Genomic DNA, 19,364 nt, shown 5'->3' with positions numbered 1-19,364 from the left:
TTCATGGTCTGTGCATTCATATATGTGTTCTCATATGGCATCTTCATGATTATTCAGTTTAAATATTGTGCATGCATGAGCCCTTGCATTAGCCTACCTCGTTTACATACTCGGTATATTCCTGTACTGACGCATTTGCACGATGGTGTTTTATTTGATAGCATAGGTTCAAAGGCATAGGATCCAGAGTATCCTCAGTAGTTCAGTCCCAGTCAACAACAGTAGCAGTGAGTTCTCTTCTTTCGAGGATGAATCTCAGTTTACTATTATTACTTCAGACTTCGTTTATTTTAGTTGACAGAGTTATTTAGGGACCTGTCCCATCAACTCCACAGTTCAGATAGTTTAGAGTCTTTTTTTACGGATGTATTAGTATTCAGTTTTCTGTATTATGAGTATTCATAGATGTGTTGAACCTAATGGATAATTTTCGTATTTATTTTTGATATTATGCAATGTACAGGTAAAGATATCAGTAAAGATTTAGCTTGTGATCCTTTGGGGTCATATGGATCGTATGGCATCTCTGGATGGGATCTCGGGGCATTACACCAACCTAGATGCTATCATATATGCTAGGGCGATTAAGGATATGTATGACAGAGCCAAGACTCGGTTAGGACTGTGGGAGGGGACTCAAATAACTTTTCCATCTTAATGGGGTTAGACCAAGGATCGACCCTTAGCCTCTTTTTTTTGCCTTAGTGATGGATATTTTGACTTTGTAAATCCAAGGTAAGGTGCCTTCATGTTTGTTATTTATGAATGGTGTGGTCTTCATTGATGAGACCCATGGTGGAGTTAATGCTAAATTAGAGGTTTGGAGGCAAACCCTAAAGTCGAAAGGGTTTAGATTGAGTAGGTACAAGACAAAATACTTGGATTTTAAGTTTAGCGAGGTATTGCATGAGGCTGATGTGGTTGTAAAGCTTGATACTCAGGCCATCCAGAAAAGAGATAGTTTTAAGTATCTTTGGTCTGTGGTTAAGGGGAATAGTGAGATTTATGAGGACATAACTCACCAAATTAGGGTAGGATGGATGAAATGAAGGCTCTAAAATCTTGTGTGACAAGATGGTACCCCTAAACTCAAAGACAAGTTCTACAAAGTGGTGGTTAGACTAGCTATATTATGTGGAGTAGAGTGTTGGCCAGTAAAAAAGTGGAAGGGATGAGAATCTTACACTGGATATGTAGGTGTACGCAGAAGGATACGATTAGAAATAAGGTTATTCTAGATAAGGTAGGAGTGGGGTCAGTGGAATCCAAGATGTAAAAAGTGAGGTTGAGATAGCTTAGGCATGTGATGAGGAGAGGCATGGATACCCTAGTGTAGAGGTGTGAGAGGTTGGCTAGGAATAGTTTTAGGTAAGGAAGAGGTAGACCAAAGAAATAATGGAGGGAGGTGATAAGACAGGACATAAAGCAACTTTAGCTTACCGAAGAAGTGACCCTAGATAGGAAGGTGTGGAGTAGGCGGATTAGGGTAGAAGGATAGTAGGAAGGGTGTGTCATTGTTAATAGGTAAGAGGTCTTTGTTTTGTTAGTTGTGTTTGCAGTTATAGTATTAGTATTATTTCAGAGTGTGTTATTATTCATCGTATTACTTGGTGAGTCTTATTTATGTTATTATTGGGTGTGGTTACTTTTATTGTTTCTTGTCCCTTTACTATTTCTTTTCTATACTTTTATACACTGGGTCGGGGGTCTATCGGAAACAGCCTCTTTTTCTCACATATGAGGCAGTGGTATGGACTGCGTATACTTACCCTCCCAGACCCCACTTGGTGGGAATATACTGGGTATGTTGTAGTTGTTATTGTCTGATTTTTTAAGAAAGGAGGGACTCTTTGTGAAATATTGAATCATGAGATGTCATATTTCCCTTCGGCATCTTTGTAACTGCATTCCTTGAAATTGAGGTTCTTTATTCTAACCATGGTTTTGTAGGTGGATTATTGATGTCTCTTTTTGACATTTATTGACTATGTTGAGATTTTATTATTATAGATAACTTTGGAGATATTGATGCTTTGGATATTCTTTATTTGGCTTAGTAAGTGGGCAATGAACATTCAGCGTGACAATTATGCATCCTATGTTGGACACTACCCAATGTTAGCATATTTTGCCATTGCAGAAAATGAATCAATTAGAAGAGAACGCTACAATTTTATGTAGGTTTGTGCTTGTTAAAAAGGCTTATCTTGTTTTCCAATTTTGCAGCTACTTTGATTTTGGATCTTAATATGGTGGCTTGCACTTAAAAACAATATTGGTTTGCATAATGAATTGTTTCCTTCATTTTTCCATGTTGATTTGCATAACGAGTGAGCTAAGTGCTTTTAGTTTAAAGTTTTGCATTCCATTACCAACTAGTTAATAGAAGTTTTCGCTTTGATGTTAAGCCTATAGGTTGTTATTTTTCATTTGTACTTCAGGTACACAGAATCTGTATATGTAGAACAATAACTTCAACTAGAGTTCAATTATAAACAAGAACACAATGAAGTATATCAAATACCCTCAACACAAGATCAAAATGACCTTTCCAATAGGTGTATTATATTCTTTCAGAAAGTAGATGAAACAGAAATGAATAAGGCCAAGTCGTCCGAATTCACGAAGTTTTCTTAAGGAAATAATTCCCCTCACTGTACCGAAGGTTTTGGAATTCTTTCACCCAGGATAAAATGGCCAAATAGACAGATTGTAGCGGTACCTCAAATAATTGAAATATCTTCGAACGCACAGAACATTTTGATTGATCACACAAAGTAATTTGTAAGACAGGAAGTATTTTGTATTCTGAAAATTTTTGTATTAAAACCTGTGGATGAAGGCAGGTTTATATAGCCATAACATGCCTCTTCTGAAAAGAGGCAATGATTCATTCCAAAGGTTACCTTTGCTATAAGTTCATGTCTGTTCATCAAAGATTGTATCTTTTCCTGAACAGTCATCTTATTTCATGAATTAGTGTGTCACTTCATTGAAGGATTATATCCTTCTAAAGCATTATTTTGAACCATTGCAACCTTCTGTAGCCTTAATTCAGAACAATGTATCATTTCTGAAGCACCAGTTCGAAAATAATGCATTAGTTCACTTGAAAGAGTGCAACTATTACTGCATGTGTATATAAATGGAGGTCCAAAACTTTGCAGTAAAAATTTACTGCATTTTTCCTTGGCATTCTTCGAAATTCAAATAAAGTTTGTCCAAAAACATAAATAAATCCAAATTCAAGCCGATCGAGCGACGGCGACGATGGCGTGAGGCATATCTTATTCCTTGCCTCATTTATCTATGTGGGAGTGTGTTTCACACTATAAACACTTTAAAGCTTCTTTCTCCCACCAATATGGAAGAATTTAGTAAGCTTTCCTATTTTTGAGTACACTTTCCATATTGGTGTGATCTCAATTTTTCTCTTCCACTTGGTTTTTCTCCATTTTCCATTCACACTTCTCATTTATTATGAACCCAACATAGGTTGCATAAGAGCACTGCAGTTTTGTTGAAAAGATAATTTATTTGTAGAACAAGTTGTAACACTTCTTGATGCCTTTGATGTTTAGTGTCCTGTTTCAGTTATAGTATTTGGCCATTCAATCCAAGATTTTCTAGTTCTTTTTTTTTGGATGTGACTACATGTGTTACATTGTGCACTTAAAGGATGCTCGAGAGCGATGGCTTCTTAGAAATGTCTAGTAAGTAACTAAATACAAGGACTAGGACTCAATTGAGGCTAGTAAGCAACTTTGTAGCAAAAGATTGAAAGAACCAACAACTTCATGAATATTTCAGTATTGATGAAAGCCTGGGCTCACGTAAAAGACAGAAAATTCAAATTTGTTGCAACTTTCCCATGGAAAGAATAAAATAATTGGCCAATTTATAATAGAGGGAAAACTAAAGTAATGTATCTCTATATGATATTTGTGATGCTGCATCCTTGATTTTGGTCTTCTACATTACTTAGAATTCCGTATCTACTCGTTCTTGTGCAGAAAATGCTTTTGCCTTGTAGTTTTCCACCTGGCCCATTTAACTCGGCCCAACCGATGGGCCTGGCCCAATTAACCCAGCTCAGTCAGACCAAAGGTTGTAGGGTCGCCGATATCGGGCTTGGGCCGGCCAAGTGGGTTGACTCGGTGGACTGGCCCTGTTAGAAAATCAGACCAGGCGCACCAATTAATCGAACCAGACCGGCCCGATTTCAATAAAAATTTTATTTTTAAATTGTATCCGTTGAGTCTTTGGCCCAAATGGATCGTTGGAGGCCCAAAGGTTATAATGCCATTGGCCTACCAACGGCCATTTGGCCAATTACCTATTAATATTAAAAAAAAATAATTCAAAAAATTTTCTATAAATACCCCCAATTCAAAATTCATTTTTCACACAAATCTCATTCTCTCAAATCTCAATCTCTCTCAAATCTTCTAATTTATCTCCTAAAGTGCTCAATTTTATTTTTTAATTTTGATTTTTGCAATTACAAATACAAGGAGAAGTTTCTAAAGTCACAACTTTCGGATACTTCTAAAATTTGGTATTGTCATTCCATCTCTTACCTTTAATTTTTAATTAGTGTATTAATTGTTGAATATTTATTTTTATTATTTGTGTATATTTGAAATATTTTTTAGTTTATTTTTTAATATGGATAAAATAAGAAACCTCGGTAAAAAAGTGGCAGTTCTGGTAGAGGTAATTCAAGTAATAGATATACTCGTGTGCCTTTGGTACCGGTTAGTCAACCTTTTGAGGAAGAAATAGGTGTAAGTGCTCATGATATAGATTATACAGAAGCTTAGAAAAATTATGGCATAGAAGAAGAAAATAAAGTAGATGCGGTTAATTTAGGTGAAGATTATGATAATATTGATGAGACACCCGTAGTAGGAAATGCTAATATTAGATCTGAATCGGTTAATCATCCTCCCCGTGCCCCAAGAGGTCATAGAAAAACTAGTATTGTATGGGAATTTTTTTCGGAAATAGAAGGACAAACTAAGGTGCAATGCAATATTTGTGAAATGATATATGAGCATAAAAGAGGAGGCAATCAAAGGGGTATGGGTTCGATGATGAGACATTTAAGAAATAATCACCTTAGAGATTTACTTATTGCACAAGGTGGTAAGCCTATTGGTGGGCCAACACAAACTAGATTGAACCCAACAATCGGTTAATTAACTAAAAATTATAATAAAATGAAGGACCGGAAAGAAATAATGAAAATTATAATTGTAGGTTGTTTGCCTTTCACCTTTGCTTCTTCTGATACTTTTATTCATTATATTCAAGCAATTTGTAATCCTATGTTTAATGGTATTCCTATAAGTACTTGTCGTGCTGATATTTTTAGACTCCATGCACAATATGTTTATTATTTATCTGCATTATTTGAAAATATTCAATGTAGAATTGCTCTAACTTTTGATCTTGGTCATGTTGTTAATAAAGATGATTAGTTAACCATTACTTGTCACTGGATAGATAGTAATTTTGTTATGCAAAAATGTATTCTAGCTTTTTTGTATGATGAATATCATAGACATATTGAAAAATTTATTTTTGAATCTATTACTAAAGTCGCAGAATATTATGGTATTGAAAGAGAAATTTTATGTATTGCTTTTGATAATGAATCTAACAACAAGGTTGTTATTGACAAGTTAAAAGCTGAACTTTCTCCGCCGTTACCTGAATTTTTCATGTTAAGTGATGTATATAATTTAATTGTAAGATATGGTCTTAAATTTTTTTGAGTTTTATATTGAAAAACTCCGGCTTGCTGTTGGCTTTATTCAAGGAAATAATCGAAGAGGTAGAGTAAAAGAATTTAAAGTTAAATGTGAACAAAATGGACTTAGATCGATATTAATGCCTGAAGAATGTGATACTAGATGGAATGCTACTTATACTTATTTAAAAACTTGTCTTGATTATAAAGTTCCTATTACAATTACTTTTAATCAATTTTGTGGTTCTTTTCCTGAGTGTATGCTACATAATTCTCATTGGATTGCAATTGATAATCTTGTTAAGTTTCTAAAAAGATTTTATATAGCTACGGTTGAATTTTTCGGTGCTTATTATCCTACTATTTGCAATAGTTTAGCTTATTTAGTCAACATTTCTTGTTTGCTTAAAGAATATAAGGATAGAGAAGGTTACAAAGAAGCTGATGGTGATATGTTTTCTAAATTTAAAAAGTATTTTTTCCAACTTCCCCCAATTTACTTGGTTGGTGTTATACTAAATTCATGCATGAAATATAATACTATGTGTGACTTTAGTACCATTATTGTAACAACCCGGGACTACCCCGTAGTCGTCACACAGTGCTTACGACCCTGAAGGACCACTAGCTAACTCATGAATGATATATGCTGTGAGCACTGAATAATATAATTGTAATTAATGCAGAAAAATGGGATGAAATGTCATAAGGTTCAAAATATTTGAAATACTGATAAAATATAACATCTGTAAAACTGGATACTGTCTGAAAGTATAGTCTGCAAAACCTTTAACTTAATCTGTCTGAAAGTGGAGTTGATGGGACAATCCCCCAACTAACTCCATCTACTGAAAATATTAAATAATAGAATATCCTCGAATGATGAGGAATCGCTTCTAAATATACTGCTACTGGCTGAATCTGAATCTACTATGCGTGGTCAGGAACCTAAGCGTTCGAACCTATGATATGAAACATCATAGCGTAGGAAAGTATGCGTCAGTACGTGGGAATGTATTGGTATGCTAGATGAGGTAAAGTGAATGCAAGGGTTCATATGTATGAACAATAACTGACTAAGTGATATAGAATAACAGAACATGTAAGTACATGGATAATCTGGACTATGGAAAATACTGAGTATGCAATACTATGTGTTTATATACATGTTGTAACTAAGCTATCTAAAGCTAAGTACTGAATTCTAATAACTGAGTAACTGATATCTGACTTACTGATAACTGAATTACTGATTCTGAATTGACTGTATCTGATAATATTGATTCTATAGAACTAAACTGAGTTCCATACTGAAGACCAAAGATGAAAATGAAACTGTGGGAGGTAATCATATAACCTACATGGCGCAAATAAGGTAAGATACTAAGTTGGGGTACAATTTGTAACCCCAATTGAAAGGGTTTCAGTATCGTGCCATGGGTAAAGACAACTATTGTGGAGTTAGTCCTAACCAACAGGTGACCCTTGAGATCAATCCTAAACTAGCGGTGATCCTTAAGTATGTCAGTCCTATCTAACGGGTAACATCTCATAACCTATGTTGGCTACGTAGTTCTGGAACTTAGGGATTGTTTCTAGGGACCCAGTCCTAACTAACGGGTATGCCCTCATCCCTAGGTTCGCTCGGTGATGAATCCTACTCCCAACTGAAAGAAACTGAACTAAGTATACTGGACTGAACTGGACTGTTACTGAGATTACTGAGTTTTCCTAAATTCTGTAACTGACTAAGTTCTACTAAGTTCTCTAACGGATTGAGAGTACAACTGATCATAACATGACTGATACTATTCTATAACTGACACTGACTCTAGATAAACATCTAAATTGTCGGGTATTAAATACCCCCGGACTCGATAGCATGAAAAGTAAAGCAAAGCGTCATCTTGAATAACATAACAATGTTCACTTGGTGATAATTCATTCATAGAGATATTTCATCAAACACTTGCAATGCATTAACTTGTACTTGAATGGGGAATACATGTTAGCATGTTATAATGGCATTATTTCATTCTCATAGACAATTTATCAAACGCATAAGAAGCATACTTGGTTCATTAAATCATAAACACTTAGGGTTAACATGGTTACAGCAATCAACTTACAAATTAAAGGGTTTATCATGACTATTATGTAATTCAACACATACTAGAATCAATTCTTTGAACTTGTAATCTAAATCATGGATTAAAACTCAAAAAACACCATGAACATGAATTCAATCTAATTCAAACATAGAATTCATAAATGATAAATCTTGTATTTTGAAAAAGAATTCTTGGGCTCCATGGAAGGTAAGGATCCATGGATGAACATCTAACATACCTTAATTTGATGAGTTCTTAGAGAAATTCTTGGGATTGACCTTGATTCTTGAGAGCTAGGGTTTGTCTTCTTGAGAGAGAAATACCTTTTGATTTTGGAGGAAAAGTGAATAATGAAGGGTTAAAACATTTATAGGGATTAAATCACTTATCTAAAGGAATTAAAACCATGGGAAAGACTGTTTTACCCTTGGACGAAACTTTAAGTTTTTATGAAATTTTTTCGATCTGGACCCCTGGCGCGACACGCCACTATTGCGCCATGCAACTGGAAAATTGCATGGTGGAGAGACGTGGTGGAATCGCATTGGCACCTTGATTGAGACCTGAAAGTTCACCGCGACGCGGTGGTATCATGTTGGAACACTGGAAAAGGACAATTCTGAAATTGAGCCTTAGCGCCAAGTGTCAATATCGCGGAGGCTCACTGGTTCTTGACAATTGCCATTTTGGCTGGCTCCGCGATGTGCTGATGGCTCAAGTGGTACACTGTCTTACTAAAATGGCCATAACTCTTCGTTCGGGTATCGGATTTGGGTGAATTTTATATCGATGGAAAGCTTATCAAATTTTCCACACAATAAAAAAGTTAAAATATTGAAAATTCCACATGTATAAAAGTGTATTCATCTTTAAAGCAAGTCTTTCATATTTTTGGGACGAATTTAAGCTTGGTAAAAGTACAGGGTATTACAGTTATTTATAATTCCTTAGAGATAGAGCCGTAAGAAAAGCTAGATTTTTCTATGGCTATGAGTGAGGCGAACATTTACATAGAAAAATTATATAACCATTATGCCAATTTATTTGATATAGTTGTACCGATAAATATCACTCTAACTGTTGCTCCTCAAGCTCCCGAGGAGCCATCATCTTCTAAAAGGCCGAAACATAGTGGTTTTCTTGATTACTCTTATGATTTAAATGTTTGGGACAGAGTTTCTTTGTCAACAATATACACAACAAATTATCGAGAAGAGCTTAGGTATTATCTTTGACAGCTGACAGAGGATTGTAAAGTAAGGATCAACACATTGAATTGGTGGAAGAATAATGAAAGACAATATCATGTGCTTTTAAGATTAGCTAGAGATATATTGAATGTTCAAATGTCAACCGTTACATTGAAAAACGCTTTTAGTCAGGGACGACAACAGCTTGGAGACAATCGACACTCATTGGGAAGAAATGTTATGAATATTCTAGTTTGCGTTAGAGATTGAATTAGAGAGGAATGAAGAAACCAAGGAATGGAGGTGGAGCCGAAAGACGGACAGGATATTGAAGAAATTCTAACTTTAGGGGAGAACTCAGCACAATCAAGTCCAATGCATGATTTTGTCCCCATTGATTTTGACTATCATATGGTAGTTTTCGTTAATATTAACATGAACGAGTTAAAAAAAATGATGCGAAATTTGTAGATTTTTCATTCATGTAAATTATAAGCTTTGGATCATTTTCCAATCAATAAAATACAATATTCATTCTCTCCTTAGTTTGTAATTTTTTTCATTTAAATTGAATTTGTTGTTTGAATTATATTCTTTTAACATATTACTATCAAACTTTACACTAAGTAATAAACAATTAAACATAACAAACATATATACACATATGAAAAAAAAAAATTCTTTTAAGTTCAAATATAATGAAAACATATAATCAATATAAGTTTAAATTTCAAAACTTAAATTATTATTATATTAAGTAGCATATTTTCTAAAGATTCTAAATTATATATATTTAACGTACACATATAGTGTATATATGTTGTATGTATATTGTTTCAACTTTCAAGTGATATTTTAAGTAGTATATATTCTACATATATATCTATATATTTTTTATATATTAAAATAGTATCTATTTAATGTGTATATGTTTTTAAAGTAGTATAATATGTAGATTGTAGTGTGTATATGTTATGTGTGTATATATTTTCTATCGACACTAAAGTAGTATATTTATTTAACGTATACATGTGTATTTGTTTTCTAAAGTAGTAATAACTATATATATATTGTATATATATTGTATCACTACTAAAAAAAATCGCAAAAAACGACCACACAATGTGGTCGGAACAAACCGACTACACAATGTGGTCGGAAGAAACCGACCACATGTGGTCGAAACAAACCAACCACATGTGGTCGATTTTTTAATTTTTTTTTTAAAAAAAAATTGTAAAAAAGTGAACACATGTGGTCGCTTTTATATTTTAAAATATCAAAATAATAATTTCAATAATTTTTATATTAGTTATTATTTCTTTTACAAATTAAAAAAAAAAAACCACTTGTGGTCGATTTTCTCTAAAAAATTATAATTAAAAAATATTTAAAAAATCGACCACATGTGGTCGATTTTTTTAAAATAAAATTAATTAATCTTTTTAAAAAACCGACCACTTGTGGTCGGTTTATAATTTTTTTTGAAAAAAATATATATTTCTAGTGGTCGGTTTTTTAACAAAAAAAATAAAAACTGACCACTTTAATGAAATTAAAAAAAATTAATTTTAAAAAACCGACCACATATGATCGGTTTTTAAATAAAATAAAAAGAAGATAATTTTTAAAAACTGACCACTTGTGGTCAATTTTTTATGAAAAAAAAAAGTAAAAACCGACCACTTATGATTGGTTTTTAATAAAATAATAAATAAATTATTAAAAACCGACCAAATGTGGTTGGTTTTTCATTAAAATAAAAAAAATATTTTTTAAAAACCGACCACTTGTGGTCAGTTTGGAATTAAAAATAAAAATAAAAAAAATAATAAAGTAAATAATTATTGAAAAAAATAATTATATAATCTAATATTTACTTTATGTAATCCAATTATTAGTTGTAGTAAAAATAATATATTGATTACACGTAGTCAATAACCAATATAATAATAATAATAAAAATTAATAAATCCTAGATTTTGTGCAAAATTTACACCAAAAAATATATCAAATATAATATACAAATTACGTTAAACGTAATCTTTATTTTTTACTTATCTTTCAATATATAAAATAAATATTTTCCTTTATATAGACGTTAAATGACGTTAAACATACATAATCTTTGTATAATGAATATGTGTATATATGTGTGTGCGTATATATATATATCATACCGTTGGGATAGATAATTGAAAAATGATGTTTATAGTACATATTTGAAAGTTGAAAACTGATGTTTATATAGTACGTATTTGAAAGTTGATGTTTATAGTACGTATTTGCAATCATAATAATGGAATATATAATTAATAATTCACCAGAATATAATGAGCGTGTTCTATTATAAGGTAATATACTTGTGGATGTGATGTACGTAATACGTAGTTAAAATTAAAGCTAACGAAATATATCCAGTTATATATTGAATATGTTGATATCATGCGATCGATTAAGGTGATATATAGTATACTGTTAAAGGTATAATAACATAAGATAAACTAGCCGATGTATATTATGGGGTAGTAAAATAATCGTGTATGTGATCGATGTATATAGTGCGTATTTGGAAGTGTTGACACCCAATTTTGACCTCTCCATGCTCTCTTAGGCTGCTATTTTGTCAAAATTATTTAACCTTTAATATTAATATTTTTACGCATTATTTTGGTATCAAATAATTTTCAACAAGCTACATTTTATGATTTAAAAAATGTATAAAGTATTTTATTATTTTATATATATGTATGTAAGCACATATAAACATGCTTATTTTATTTTACATTTACAGTCATAATCTTACCATTTTTTACTATTATCAATTCAAATATAATATTTTATTATTTTTTGTAAACATGCACATTCACAATTATTATACAAAATACATTATCTATTATTATTGAAATAACGGGCATTTTTTAAATTTGTGTATTTTCTAACTCAATTGTGCCAATTCATAACAATTTTAAATTAAGTTTACCCGATTTATTACAATTCTAGACAAATTGTATCTAATTAGACTCAATTTATTTACCTTTTAACCCAATTTTATCCAAGTTCTTACAATTTTAGTCTATTTTATTTAGTTCATTATAATTGTAGCCAATTTATTACAATCATAATCAATTTGTGATTCAATTTTTAAATTTTAGTCAAATCCTAATTAAATTCTCAACCTCTAGATCTCAACCGTCGATCAAAAACTGATCGGACAGCTGGGATTAAAGGAGCCTATTCTTTCCTTTTAAATGAAAAATTCCTAAAACCTAACCCTAATCTCCTCATTTCATCCATGTTTTCCCTCTCTCTACCCTTCTCTTTCTCTCTAAGACCTCTTCACCATCAATGGCAACGTCGCTGCTTCTCAGCCATCGCCACCATCATCTCTATGCAACCACCAAATGGCAACCAACTAAACAGTCCACCCGTCGCTGCTCGTCGAGGGCTCTTCGTCTTCAGCGCTGCCAGCCTCCGCCACCGGATGAACCAGCCTTCGCTCTGCCATTGACCAGTGAATCTCCTCTCACTAGACGCCTCCGGCGCCTCCCACACCTAGTGGCTATAAATGGTAAGACATATCTCAATCCTCACTAATGCATTATTTTTCTATTGAAGAATGCTTATTAAAGTGATTACTCTTTACCTTTTCTTGTGCTATTGTTCTATGCAGAAATTAAAGTCAATATACTAAATCTCCTTTCTTGAATCATGTCATTCACACTATTTTTGTCATCTGACTGACCAGTCAAATTATGTTATTAAAATAGTAGTAAATTGTGGCTTGTTGTATATATCTTAATTAAGGAATTATGGACATTTTCTGTGTAAGAAAAGACACTACATAGTGAATCATTTTAAACAAAGTTTGTCCTAAATGATCCGAATTATAATATTGAATGTATTTATCAACGTGATACAGGAAAATGATCATTTATCCTAATGGAAACACGTGATAATGGAAGTGGACGTATTTCAGTTTACTTGGCCATTTCAAGAACAAGTTCTCTGACTGTTGGTTGGGAGGTCAATGCTATATTTACCTTTTTTATGTTCAATCAACTTTGTGGAAATTTTCTTTCAATCCGAGGTACATTATTAGTGTGTTAAACATCTTATTTCCTTAGAATATTTCTTTTTCCTCTAGTGCATCTCATCTCAATTGAATTTGCTAAAGTGTGGTCACTTGACTATTCAATTAGTGACTTGAAAATATTTTAAGTTTAGATATTTGAAATGTGAACTTGTCAATTGAATTTACTAAAGTGTGGTCACTTGAGCAGTTAATTAGTGACTCAAAAATGTTTAAGCTTAGGTAGTTGAAAGGTGAATTTGTGTTTTGAATTTACTAAAGTGAATTAGTGAGTCAAAAATGTTTAAGTATAGTTACTTGAAAGGTGGACTTGTGTTTTGAATATAGTTAAGTGTGGTCACTAAAGAAGTGAGTTAGTGTGTCGAAAATGTATAAGTGTAGCTACTTCAAATGTGGACTTGTGTTTTGAATATAGGCGTAGTCACTAGAGAAGTGTGTTAGTGAGTCGAAAATGTTTAAGTGTAGGTACTTGAAATGTGGATTTGTGTTTTGAATTGAGTTAAGTGTGGTCACTTGAGAAGTGAGTTAGTGAGTCGAAAATATTTAAGTGTAGGTATTTGAAATGTGTACTTATGTTTTGAATATAGTTAAGTGTGGTCACTTGAGAAGTGCATTAGTGAGTCGAAAAATATTTAAGTGTAGTTACTTGAAAGTTGGACTTGTGTTTTGAATATAGTTAAGTGTGATCATTTGAGAAGTGAGTTAGTGAATTGAAAATGTTTAAGTGTAGATACTTGAAATTTGAACTTGTGTTTTGAATTTAGTTAAGTGTGGTCACTTGAGAAGTATTCCATTTATATTCTGTTTTCCTTTTTGATCTATATACATTTGACTCTGTCCTGCTATAAATTAAAATACTGTGTTACTAGAAATTGTCTTGTCAAAACTATCTTGTCGTCAGTATTCTAGTGTAGACTTTTTAGAGGAAATAGTACTATGTAAGATACAGCTAACGCTGTATTCCTTAAGTTAAAATAGTATTAGCATAAAAGTTTATGGCCTGGGATTATTTAAACTTTGATCTTACAAATTTGAGTTGCCTTCCATGTATCATAATATGAACAGATTTATCCTGAAATCTATTTTGGTGAGCATTTTAGAGTTATTGAGTTAGTTTTATTAATCTTAACAATGCCTCAAGGTGTATACATTTTCATTGATTACGTGATGTTAAGTTTGCTCCATTTTACACCTACAATTAGACTAGAATAAGTTTGACTAAGAGTAACTTGATTTTCTTTTTTTTTGCCTTATAATGCATCTTGAATGCTCAATGGATCAGCGACATTAATTTGAGTATGTAATGTTTTGTAAGTTAATCTTAGTTTTGTTATGGAAGTTTACTGGATAACTTATTATTGGTGTACATTTTAATATTGAAGAAATTATATTATTAATGTGCATTATCTTTTTGTGATAGTAGGTACAAATTTGCAAGAATGTGATTATTAGGAAGTTGTAATGAGAGAGTTACACAATATAGGAGGTAACATTAGGTTTTTAGACCTACAAAGTTAATAGGTAAATAAAGTTTTGACTTTTGACATATGAATTGTCATGAATGTGTAGAATTTACTTTAGTGTGGTCACTTGAGAAGTGTATTAGTTATTCGAAAATGTTCAAGTGTAGTTACTTGAAAGGTGAACTTGTGTTTTGAATTTAGTTAAGTGTGGTCACTAGAGAAGTGAATAAGTGACTTGAAAATGTTTAAGTATAGGTACTTGAAATGTGGACTTGTGTTTTGAATTTAGTTAAGTGTGGTCATTTGAGAAGTGAATTAGTAAATAAAAAATGTTTAAGTTAGTTACTTTAAAGGTGGGCTTGTGTTTTGAATGTAGTTAAGTGTGGTCACTAGAGAAGTGAGTTAGTGTGTAACCCCGAATTTGGTACCCGAAATGCTACACGGTGCTCATGACCTGAAGGACCACAATCTAACCCATGACTGATATTTGTATCGGGATACTGCTTAAAATACTGAATAATGTGGAAACATGAACTACAAGGCCATAAGGTTCAAACTGAACATAGCTGGTAAGTCATAACATTTTGTGGGGTATGAGATACCTAAAACAAAACTGGAATAATTGTCTGAACATAATAGTCTAGAAAGCCTCCAACTGACTGAACTGTATGAATGAGGAGTTGATGGGACATGTCCCCAACTAACTCCAACTAATAAACTAACTAATGCGATAACTCATAATATCGTCCTCGAATGATGAGGACTCACTGCTAAAACTCTGACTACTGAGACTGGAATCTACTGCTGCTCTGGAGCTCGCGTCTCTGAACCTATGGTATAAGACACCATAGTATGAATGCATCAGTACTTTGAATGTAATAGTATGCATGTGAGGTAGGCTAAATGCATGGGGTTCATATGCATGAACAATAATAATAACTGGCTGACTATCATGAACATGAGAATACATGCATGAGACATAATAACTGACACTGATATCGAGATAACAGGATTACTGGATCTGAATACTGATAACATGACATACTGATAACTGATATAATTTGATAACCGATAACATGGGTGACTGTATCTAATAGTCCTGAATCTGATGGAACTATCTGAGTTCCTTTACTAAACTGAGTTGACTGTATCTGACAGTCCTGAAATCTGAAGAACTATCTGAGTTCTTTTACTGAGATTGATACTGAAACTATGGGAGGTAGTCATTAAACTGACATGCCTCATATGCGCTATAATAGCTGAGCTGGGGTCTAATTTGTGCCCTGATTAGAAGGGTGTCAATACTGCGCCAATGGTAAGGACAACGTGTAAGTAACCCTTATATAACAGGTAACTCTAGTGAGAATGGTGGGAACCCTTATATAACAGGTTAAGCCACCTCATCTATCCTCATATAGAAGGCTATGATGTCTCAACCTATGCTGGCTACATAGTTCTGGAATGCAAGAATTGCTTCTAAGAATCACACCCTCATATAATAGGTGAGTTCCCATCCTTGGGTTCATTCGGTGCTAATTCCTACTCCCATCTGATTAGACTCTGAACATGATTAACTGAACTGTACATGGACTGAGTTACTAAATTCCATTGACTGACGAAATACTACTGATATCTGACAACTGACTGAGTTCATGAGATCATGGAGATTTCCTGAGTCATAAGACTGTCTGAAGTCTAAGGATTCATAGATTGACTGAGAGTATCTTGAAAACATGACATGGATCTAGGCACACAGCTAATATTTCGGGTACAAATACCCCCAGGACTCGATAGAAGGAAAATGACAGAGCTTGACTTACTTGAACACATAATGATCACCATAATCCATAATTCATTTATTGAAGCATTTCATCAAAACAGGTGATAGGCATTAACTTGTACATACATGGGGATTTCATGATATCATACTAATTTGGGCACTTTTCCTTCATATATGCATTTAATCAAACACATGATAGGCATAGTATGTGTAAACAACATTTTACAACAATTAAACATCATGGTTCAATTCTAATTTCATCATTCAAGGGTTTCATCATAGGTTTGCATGAATCCATATCTATGTCAATCCACCCACATAGATTTTATTACCCAATCATGGAATAGAATTAAATTACACATTATTAACATGAACAAAAGCAACCCAATCATGAAATTCACAAAGAAATTCATAAACTTTAATTTAGAAAAAAGGATTCTTGGGCTTCATGGATGAAAGGAGTCCATGAATGAGAACTATGCATACCTTAGTTCGTGATTTCATGAAGTTTGATGGAGAGATTTTCTTAAAATTGAATCCCCAATTGGAACCCTAGCTTATTCTTGAGAGGTTTTTGAGAGAACTAGTATATTTTGGGTGAAAAGTGGCTAAATCACATGTTAAAGGGCTTAAATAGGGGTGGGAAGTTGACCCCTTTAACCCTAGACGCATCATTTAATTTCAGTAAAATTTCTCAAATTAGAACCTTGGTGCGACATAGAGGAAATCACGTTGTGTCACTGGATTTTGACAATTGGGAAATTGAGGGATGGCGCAACGCGGAGCCATCGCGTTGCCTCCTCTTTTGTGACCTGGAACTTTGGCGCATCGCGGGGAAAATCGCGCTGAGAAACTGGAAAAGGACAATTGTCATTTCAGCTTGTGGCGCGGCGCATTACTAACCAATATAGCACTGTTTTACGAAGGGAACTTGAAATAGTTATAACTTCTTGGCCTTTTATCAGATTTGGGTGAATTTTATATCGACGGAAAAGTTATTAAATTTTCCACATGATAGAAAGTGAAAATCTAAAAAAACCACATGTACAGAAATGGATTTATATTTCAAAAAAAGTTCTAACATCCTTGAGATGATTTCAAGCTAAGAAAAAGGTACAGTTATTACATAGTGAGTCGAGAATGTTTAAGTGTAAGTACTTGAAAAGTGAACTTGTGTTTTAAATTTAGTTAAGTGTTTTCACTTGAGAAGTGAGTTAGTGACTTGAAAATGTTTAAGTGTAGGTACTTGAAATGTGAACTTTTCATTTTGAATTTAGTTTAGTTAGGTAACTTGTGAAGTGACTCTGAAACTTGAAATGTTTAATTATAGTTACTTGAAAGGTGAACTTGTTTTTTGAATATAGTCAAGTGTGGTCACTAGAGAAGTGAATAAATGACTAGAAAAGATTTTAGTTTAGGTACTTGAAATGTGGACTTATGTTTTGAATTTAGTTAAGTGTGGTCACTTGAGAAGTGAATTAGTGAGTCGAAATTTTTTAAGTGTAGTTACTTGAAAGATGTACTTGTGTTTTGAATATAGCTAAGTGTGGTCACTTGAGATGTGAGTTAGTGTCTTGAAAATTTTTAAGTGTTGGTACTTGAAATGTAAATTTTTCATTTTGAATTAAGTTTAGTTTAGTAACATGTGAAGTGAATTAGTGACTTGAAAATGTTTATCTGTAGGTACTTGAAATGTGAACTTTTCATTTTGAATTTAGTTTAGTTAGGTAACTTGTGAAGTAATTTAGTGACTTGAAATGTTTAATTGTAGTTACTTGAATTACGAATTAATGACTTTTGTTTTGAATTTAGGTACTTGAAATGTGAACTTGCGTTTTGATTTTAGTAAAGTGTGGTCACTTGAGAGGTGAATTAGTGACTTGAAAATATTTAAGTGTAGGTACTTGAAACGTGAACTTTTCATTTTGAATTAAGTTTAGTTTGACAACCTGTGAAGTGAATTAGTGACTTGAAAATGTTTAAGTGTAGGTACTTGAAATGTGAACTTTTTTTTTTGAAATTAGTTTAGGTTGGTAACTTGAAAATGTTTAGGTACTTGAATTATGGATTAGTGACTTTTGTTTTGAATTTAGGTACTTGAAATGTGAATTTGCGTTTTCATTTTAGTAAACTATGGTCACTTGACAAGTGAATTAGTTACTCCAAAATGTTTAAGTGTAGATACTTGAAACGTGAACTTTTCATTTTGAATTAAGTTTAGTTAGGTAACTTGTGAAGTGAATTAGTGACTTGAAAATGTTTAGTTGTAGGTATTTAAAATGTGAACTTTTGTGACTTGAACTAATTATTTGAATGTGATTGATTGTGTAGATGGAACCTGATTATAGCTGGATATATCAACGAAATATTTATAATAGAATGGGTGAGGCTGAGAATGAAGATCCAGATGATGAGTTCTAGTTTTTAGTCTTTTGTATGTTTTATAGTTTGGATTTGGAATCTCGATAAATTTTGTAAATAATTTGATTTTTAATGTTTGTATTCTTATGGTGGTTGGCTGATTGTATATTAAATGATTGGTGGGCTGTATTGTAAATTATTTGATTTGATTTTTAATGTTTGTAAATGATTGGTGGACTGTATTGTAAATAATTTAATTTTTAATATTTGTATTTTAGAAATTTTTAATATTTTTTAAAATTATCAAAAAAACCGACAACATATGGTCCCTTTTTTGAGAATTTTTACAAAAAACCGACCACATGTGGTTGATTTTCTTATAAATTAATTAATTAATTTAAAGAAAACCGACCACTTGTGGTCGGTTTTTATAAAATTAATTAATTAAGTGGTCGGTTTTCTTTAAATTAATTAATTAATTTTAAAAGATTGGTCGGTTTTATTAAAATTAATTAAGTAATTTTTTTAAAAAAAAAACGACCACTTGTGGTCGGTTTATTTATTTTTTTTTAAATTATTTTTTTTATTTTAATAAAATAATAATGAATTTT

Source organism: Capsicum annuum, chromosome 5, assembly GCF_002878395.1.
Source record: "Capsicum annuum cultivar UCD-10X-F1 chromosome 5, UCD10Xv1.1, whole genome shotgun sequence".
In the NCBI taxonomy this organism is placed as follows: domain Eukaryota; kingdom Viridiplantae; phylum Streptophyta; class Magnoliopsida; order Solanales; family Solanaceae; genus Capsicum; species Capsicum annuum.
This window is presented reverse-complemented; position numbering follows the sequence as displayed.